The following is an 8,675-nucleotide window of genomic DNA, read 5'->3' on the forward strand; positions in this document are numbered from 1 at the left end:
ATTCACCGTGAGGAATTTTCCTACATAAATCAGTCTCAATAATCCATCACACTTTTTAAATCCATTCACTGACTTCTCCTTCACTGCCATCCATAATTTAAAGATTCCAGAGATTAATTTTCAATGTGTAACTCTATATTCTTCTTTTCAAGCCACTCTGCCCTTTTATCTTGCCTCTTGCATGTTATTCACTCTTTAAAGAACATAGCACTAATACTCTGGTAGCCCTTTAAATAAATGCCAAAATTGCAGTCAATATGGAACAAAGATCTCTCATGCTGATCACTAATGGGTTGCTGATCATCTAGACCATAGTATTAGCTAGTAGCTGATATTCTGCCCTAACATCTCTCCATCTCTACCCTGAGGAGCTATTTATATGATTTTCGGTTCAGCATCTACAAAAGAAAGATTAGTTTTGTCATCTGTATCAAAAATATATTTACAGAATAAATAGATCAGGATATGTAGGTCTATATATACATATTATAGATAAACTAAAATGTAGGGACATCATAAAGGAGGCCTTATGGATTTATTAACAAATCAGTTAAAATCTTTCCTTAACACCACATCTGACCCATTTTTTTGGTTGGTGTCATGGCAACAAAAAGATTAAGTCCTATATTGCTGTATTTCAAAGTAGAAAATAGCAGCATGTCATCCATTAATCTTTGGTTCTATAGAGGAGGCTGAGATGTGTAAAATAAAAGAACCCCACTTGAGATTTTACCTCCTGTCTCTTTTTTCCCTATTTGGAAAAAAAAAATTATTTACTAACTCTTATGCTTTTATGAGAATATAGCAATTAAATATTTATTAAGAATACATTTTAGAAAGAGAAACTCATTCACAAATTAGCAAATGTCCCTTTAGAGATCATTTTGATCACTCTGGATTAACCATTAGTTTATTAATTAAACCAGAGATGAAATTTCAGTCAGTCTTTCATATCCTAATGAATGGTTCTAACAGTTCTGTTGGACTGGATTGAGTTACAGGAATAGAGAAAGGAACAGATCTATTAATTATTTTGGAATTCTGCTCTTTCTGTGTAGTGGAGTTTCTGTTTTGATTCTGTCTTCGTGCCCTTACCAAGGAGCTTCTCAGCACTGGCTCTTTTGTACTTCAAAGTAGTATTTCTCCAAGGATACCCAAGGAAAATGCCTGAAAAAGTTATTTTCCCTGGATTTTTCACCTCAATATTTTCTATAATTTTTCTGACGCTTGGCCTTTACAGTCTGCCTTCATAGAAGGACTGAAGTACAAATTTCTACTTCCTCCTGTCCTTAGCCATCATTAAAGATGAGTTTAATCACTGTTTTCAAAAATTTAAATTATTAGTTACAATATTCAACAAAGTCTGTAAAGAAAACCAATAAAATACATTCAGTATGCTATTGGATGAACGAAAACATTGCTGGAGTTACCAGCATATGACATAACACTCTCGTTATTTTTCAGCACTAGTATATCCACATAAATCACACTAACACCAACAGCTTCAAGAAGAAACCTGAATTGCATTAGAAAAAAAGAAGGTATTTGATTTCATAGGAGTAAAATTTTAATTTTAAAATATCAGCTTTTTTATAGGAAAATAAAAAAAAACTGGGTCTAGAGCTTTTCCTTTCCACAAAAACTAGTTTCAGAAAATTAAAAATACTTATTTTCCATTTATTGCTAGGCCAATCAGCAGCAATCCTTACTTCTTCTCTTACCACTCTCCAATATTTCCACCTTGAAACTCACTCAAGCATCTCTAGAGCTCAGAAGTGCTTGTTTTCCAAGCAGTGTTCAAAAAAATAAACAGGAAAAAAACAAATGAGAGACAGAAAGAGAGAAAGAGAGAGAGAGAATGAGATTTATAATGGTCCCTGAGACTGAGTCTTGAGAATGGAACTATAATCATGTCCACCTGAGTGATTTCAGTTCAACAAAGAGGTGGTGGAATTGTTTTCTTAAACTGATTTATTTGAAGAATTGTAGTGTAACATTAAACCACTATATGGTCTGTTTTGTTCAGGTTTTGAGACTGTGACTGTCTTCAATAAGGTTCTATGTACATTTGTCTGTCATGCAAAGTGCAAAGCATGTTTTCAGTTCTCAAAGACTTAAAACCGAGGGAGTATTTTAACCCTTCAGTTCTTGCAGCAAGACTTTTCATTTATTATCCACACCTGATGAGAATGTCTATATCAGTGATAAATTTGCCTTAAGAATCCAGGAAACAAGAGAAAATAACCACTCTTCATAGGTCTTCATTTTGGTCAAACTCTCAGGGCCTGTCATATTTTAATAACTGAATGACATTTAGAGCACCAGTTTGCTTGTGCAGTGATATATGATTGTGTAATATCTTCTCAGCTCAACTACAGTAGCCTAATGGCTTCAGAACCCTTATCAAAAATCTGCCTGTGAGGATTTGTACAATATGTGTTGAACATCAGGCTGTGAAGCTTTTAAAAAGCATTTTTATTCCCTAGATGAAAAAAAATAAGAGGAAAAAAGAATAACACTTCTTTTATGCCCAGAAAGATTTGTGCTTTTGTAACTGAAAGAAAGAAAGGAAGGAAAAGAACAGCTTTACCATAAACATGCAAATTTTAAAACACGCTTTTAAATCCAGTTGGGTAAATCTGTTCTTTTATTAAGTAATATTCCAGAATGATACTGAATTAATTTTACTTAATCTCTATTTGTCTATGGCCAGCAATCTTGGATGTGGTGTTGCTCCCCTCAACCCATTTTATTCTTTGCCTTCACTCTTGCCTGTCAGAGGGTGTCAGAATCCATTCTGATGACCTGTTTCCAGATGGTCCTCTGCTTGGCAGATTTGATATGCCACGTCACATAAAAAGCTCACAAAACTGAAGTGGCATTCACTTCATACAAAGCTTTGATTATCAGCATGTATACAGGGAATGGCACAGCATCTCCCTGCCAAATACTTAGGGCCCACTGGTTCCATAATCCAAGCTGAGCACAGTAAAGTTTAACATTTTCAGTCTTTTTGTCACACTTATATCTGCTTGGCTTCTTTTGAGTCTAAGAATAGACATGTGCAAATAAAAAAAATTAAAATATTTTTTTAAAAAATGGGAAAAGCTATATTCAAAAGAAATTTCAGTTTAAACAATGCTACTTAAGACATGAAAACTGAGAAATTTCAAGTGATATTTCTAGCTTCATTGTTTTTTAATCTTTATTTATTGTATATCTGCATGCTCCAGTTTGCACTGGAGTACAGTACTATGTAAACTTTGATAGACAAAAGGGATACTTTTTAAAGATCTTAATTTCCCATCTGAAATTTGAATTAATGTTTCAACAAACAGTATCAGTAAGACAGTTCATTTTGATTACTTTAGTTAAGCGCTCTCAGCAATAGGATGGCTAGAGCAGCCTGGAATTGTTTAAGTAGTATAATTCACTACAGATATTTTTTAAAAAATGTAAGCCCATTCTTTATATGGAGAAGCTACCTTCTGAATTACATTCTGCTGCTGGAAAAACAGCAGTTTACCCCTTTGTAGATTTAACACAGTCAATGCCACCTTTACTGGCCTTGTAAGAGCAAACAAGAATTAAAACAGCAATGAATAGCTTTCCCAGTAATTGTATTACATACATAAGTTTTAATATATCTGGACTATTTCCTTTGCATAGGTCTAACCTGCAAACCAAGAAGCTTACGTGACACAGGAGGGTCCCTTCCATGGAATACATGGATTAGCAACCCTAAAAATGTGACTATCTGCCTGCTTCTTTCTCCTTCCAACTACCTCTTTAGATCATGGGCAGCAGGTCTAAAAATAAAGTCTCAATTTAGTGGCATTTTAGTGTTTCTGTCATTTTACCTTGGAAACAGACATAAATTACTAATCTAACAGACATAAATGATTAATCTAAACAGGTTCCATGTTTATGTAGCTAAGAAAATCTAATATTTACCTATGTATTTATATATGTATGTATGTATCTATATGTGTGTATATGTATGCATGTATATATCTATTTTGAAATGCAATAAAGAAATTTAGACTCTTATATTTCTGAGTAATATGACTATTTTTGTACTTACTTTTCTAGTTCTAGATTTTAAATTAATTTTTTCTCATCTATGAAAATGTGAAAGCTAATCACACAAATTGATTTTATATATTAAAAATAGAAAAATGATTAATCTTATGCAAACTCTTTGTGCGGATGAATATCAAAATGATATGCATATAATGTTAATTTTTTTTAATCTATGTTGTTAATATTGTTATGTCGTTGTTTCTCCTTCAGAACCTGTTGCTGTTCTATTCAAAAATCTTTTAAATGAAATTAAGACACATAGCATTTACAGGAACAGATTCACAAATCACTGCTCTATAGCTCAATAGCAGCTTTGTGTATCAAAGAGATTCTCAGCCACAGTGAAACAGCTTAAAAATAAGCACTATATTTTTCCAAGGTGCAATAATGAGTTGTATAATAGAAAAAAAATGTGTCTTTAATGAAACTGAAAGATAATACTTGAGCAAGTATTAGACTTGATTCAAATATTAGACTGAATTTCTGAATTCTCAGATAAATGTAAGTTCTTTTGCAATCACAGGAGAAATTTCTGCTTCAGTTATTGCATAGAATGGAGTGAAAAATCTTTGGTTTATTAAAGTGGAAGGATTATGGATTTTTATTTTAAAAATAAGAATGGATAGTGACACAAGAAGTGTTCTCAACAATGCTGAGTGATATATGCACAATGAAGTCACCATGTAAAAACAAGATCAATGCTTCATCCTAGCACCTGTGTTGTTGTTATTACTATTTGAAAGAATTTAATTCAACATTTCTGAACTTTATGTTGAGGTAACAAATTGTATAATAAAATATTATAATTAAAAATGAACTGCTATTTCTTCCCCACTTTTTATATAATTTGACGAATTTTAAAAGACTCACATTTCTTGCATGACCAAAAGAAAAACTCAAAAACAATGCATAGCTAGCATTGCCATCTGTGTCCATCAATTTTAAGATATCCTACTCTTTTCTCTAAAAGTCTCCAGTTGTGATTAATAGAAGGGGATCTGATGGTAACTCAGTCATAAGGAGAGAGAAAGAGCTGTGTCCTTGGCTTGACTATTTAGGTTCTTACTGGGAAGAAGCACTGCAAACACTGCATCTACTGCCTACAGCCATGACTTTATTTCTGTCTGCATCAGGTCTCACTAGAAAATTCGGCTGTGTAAAAAACCTTAAATGGTTTTATACAAGTAAAGCACAACTGTATGTGTGCCACTGCTGATCCATCTCTAGATGGATCCTAGTGCCAATTACTTTTTCTAACCTGGGTTTGGGATCAAGAGACTTACTAGGAATATTCTAATGAACAATTAACACAATTAATTCCTCTTACTCATTCATCCATGAGTTCTTTGTTTAAAAAGGAATGTTTAGGCTGACTGATATTATTCAACTCCCTGTGCTGATAATTCCAGATGGAAGAAATATCTATGCTTATTAAAAATCATTATGCACTGGGAATTTTCCCTTCAACTTATCTTCTTCTTCTCATTTCCTAAAAGAACCATTTAGAACTAATAACAGTTGCTCCTAGAATTTTTCCAAAGAACAGCCCACTCTATCAACTGTATATATAGGAGGAGTCTTTTGTTCCTGCAAAAGATAACCATCAGCAAAATAAAGGGCTTAAGCAGATCAACAGTAGTTTATTTGTCTGTCAGTAGGCAGGCAGCCATGCTTAACTCTGGCTCATTATAGTTCCCTCTTGACATTACCTATCTTTAGTATATCCCTTGTCTTGCATCAGTAATGACTGTCTTCAGAGGCCTCAGGCTTTTCTTAGACTGCTTTCAACCCCTTTTTTTTCACTTCATTTTTATTTCTCCCTCTTCCAAATTTTTCATGACTTTCAAATTATCTGTTGACTGTAATTACATGACTTCAGGCCTTATAGTCTGTTTTACCTGGAAAGACTCTGCAAGTGTATACAACTACACTACTTCATTGTAAATTATAATGTAGTGTCAGATATACCTGTCAACCCAACAGTTTTTATTATCTTCACAAACAGAAAAAAATTGCAATGAGATCTAGGGCCCTATATATAGCGAGTGACTTCTAGAAACAGAATGAGAAATGTGTGAGCCAAATATGCAAAATTTAAAAAGTAGGTTCCAAAACCTGAGGGAAGGATTTCACAACACAATTTTCTGTTTACAGGATATTTCACCTTTGAATGTGAAATGGAAGAAAAATTACATAAAAATACTTCCATGTTTGTCATACCTATCCAAGGAATAATAAAATGCAATTGTGTCAAGAGGCAATCAATGAAAGCGAGAGAGGCAATTTGAAAACTATATCCAAATTATTTTTTTTCACAAAACAAGTATGTATGTACATATATAAACATAGTAGCTGTGTAATAAATAAAAGGATGAATGTTAACACAGAGACAGTCTAGAATCATACCTGTGAAGTCTACTGCTTTTAAAAAGTTCATTCCATCAACTGTGACTTATACCAAGTCATACAGTTCAACTGTTGGGACACAAACATCACTAAATGACAGTCTGTACTGTGTATTGTCACAGATAAACTTTTGTCTGTTAAATCTGTGAAGATTGCCTTTTTATTTTTGCTCAGTACCTGTGGAAATTGCTTAAGATGTTGAAGTGATAAAGTCTTTGTCTGATTATTACTGTTGGTAATTAATGTTATGGAAATAATGGAAGTATTTAGCAAGACTTCAAAGTCTGTTTGTGCTACACCCCGTATTCCCTTGTCATTAAAATATTTATCTGTCCTCAAAAAGTTATGAACTAAAACTATAAAACTGGATGGACACAAGAAACAGAAGAGGAAAGCACAGGGTAACAGCATGACAATTATGAGGAGTGTAAGAAGCAGAGGTCAAAAAACTCCAACTGCCTAGACAGAGTTATACTTACCTTCTTTTTCCATTTTCCTTTATCTATCTTTTAATTAAAAATAAGTGGCCTGATTTTCAAAAATCTGAGCACTCAAAACTTGCACTGATTTCACAGGCAGCTCTGGATGTCAGCACATTAGGAAATTAAGCCAGAAGTGTTTTCATCTTTGGAAGTTTCATAAGTTTTATCCTTTAAATGTGAGTGACTAAAGGAAAACATCGATAGCTGTAACTTGGTGCAGTGGAACAGGGCAGGCTTCTAAAAATCATGACAAATTTAGTGTGCTATTGTTATGTTTTGCCTCTTCTTTTTGTTTCCTGTTGTTGCATCTCTTGCCTGACACATTTCTGACCCATTTTGAAGGAGGGAAAAGTCAAAGAATCCTGGGCAAATTTCATATTGTTCTTGTCAGGGCAGCGTGGTGATAGGCTTGAAAATTTACTTCCAGTATATATCAGGTAAACAGCCTAGAAAGATCTACATGGTCTTTTGATTTTTTTTCTTTTTTATATCACATTTCTTTAATAATAAGATATTCAGGGTATCCCAACCATTACTATGGTTCACACTTATTTTTATCAGTTGGAACTAAGTGGGACAAAAATTAAGGATGCCAAGATTTTGAAAGAATGCTATGTGAAAGATCAAATTTTGGAATTATTTATTTACATATTTATTTATGGAAGAAAGTTTTATTGGGTGTTAAAAATCCATTTTCATTTAACTGTAGGAAAAACTACTACACTAGCAATAAAAATGGATATTCAAAGAGATCTGTGAAGATGGGTAAAAATAAAGTACCTGCATGCCCTTTTTTGTTATCAAAACACACCTGATACCGATGAGCAGACTTTTTTATTTGAGCTGAAATTATTTGTGTCTTCACAAAGAGATTATGTTAATGTAGGTAATGTCCTAGCTTCTCAGAAGTTTCTTGCATACCTTCAATATAGACTTGCATTTTATACCTACAGTTCCCCTTTCGCTTAAAAAATATCTTTAGCGATAATCAGCTGATTCCATCATAAAATCTTCCAAAAAATGACCAATGCTATGATTTTTCATATCAGAAACTTCATACAGTGGGATCAGATTAATTCCCTGTTGGACTGTTTCACAGCCCTGTTTCAGTATTATTTTGTGTGCTGGTTTCAGCCAAGGACAGGGTTAATTTTTTGCAGTAGCTGAGAGGGTGTGTGGCTTAGTGGATCTGGCTAGGACCAAGATGATACTGGATACTAACTTACCTCATTGCAAGGGGGTGGAGAGAGGGAAGGAGCTCTGGCTTCTGAGAAGAAGGGGATGGCTTCCGGTCAGTAGAGAGTGTGGAGGATGAGCTGTTGGGGTAGGGTGCCACCAGCTACCGTCACATTGCTTTGGGTCAGGCTTGGTGAGCATCTGCATGTAAATCTTTTTTGTACACTTTTGTTATAATGTGTCTGCTGTTATTGTTCGTTTTCTTATTTCATTGCTGTTTGTAAAGTTTTCTTCTCTTAGCCCATGATCTACAAGAGCCTCCAGTTGTCCTCTTGGGGGAAGGATGGGGGTGAGGGGGTGGGAGAGAGGGGAAAGGGGAACCGGGTGAGCACCAGTGTGGTTTGGTGTCTTGGTGGAAGAACTCAGCTGGGGAGTACCATTCCAAAACCACAACATTTTGTCAGGGAAATGGGAAGAGCATGATCTGTGTGACAGATTACCTTATTCTAATTCTTCTTGTTTTTCAAA

The 8,675-nt window shown here is 34.2% G+C and overlaps 1 long non-coding RNA gene across 1 annotated transcript; it reads right to left on the minus strand.

The window, feature by feature from the left end:
* Positions 1-383: 383 nt before the first annotated feature.
* On the minus strand, positions 384-1,837 carry LOC137469864 (uncharacterized). The gene is made up of 2 exons (XR_010996723.1): positions 1,096-1,837; positions 384-751 (listed from the first exon to the last, which is right to left on the minus strand). It is a non-coding gene; the product is annotated as an uncharacterized lncRNA (long non-coding RNA).
* Positions 1,838-8,675: the final 6,838 nt, after the last annotated feature.

Source organism: Anomalospiza imberbis, chromosome 3, assembly GCF_031753505.1.
Source record: "Anomalospiza imberbis isolate Cuckoo-Finch-1a 21T00152 chromosome 3, ASM3175350v1, whole genome shotgun sequence".
Lineage (NCBI taxonomy): Eukaryota > Metazoa > Chordata > Aves > Passeriformes > Viduidae > Anomalospiza > Anomalospiza imberbis.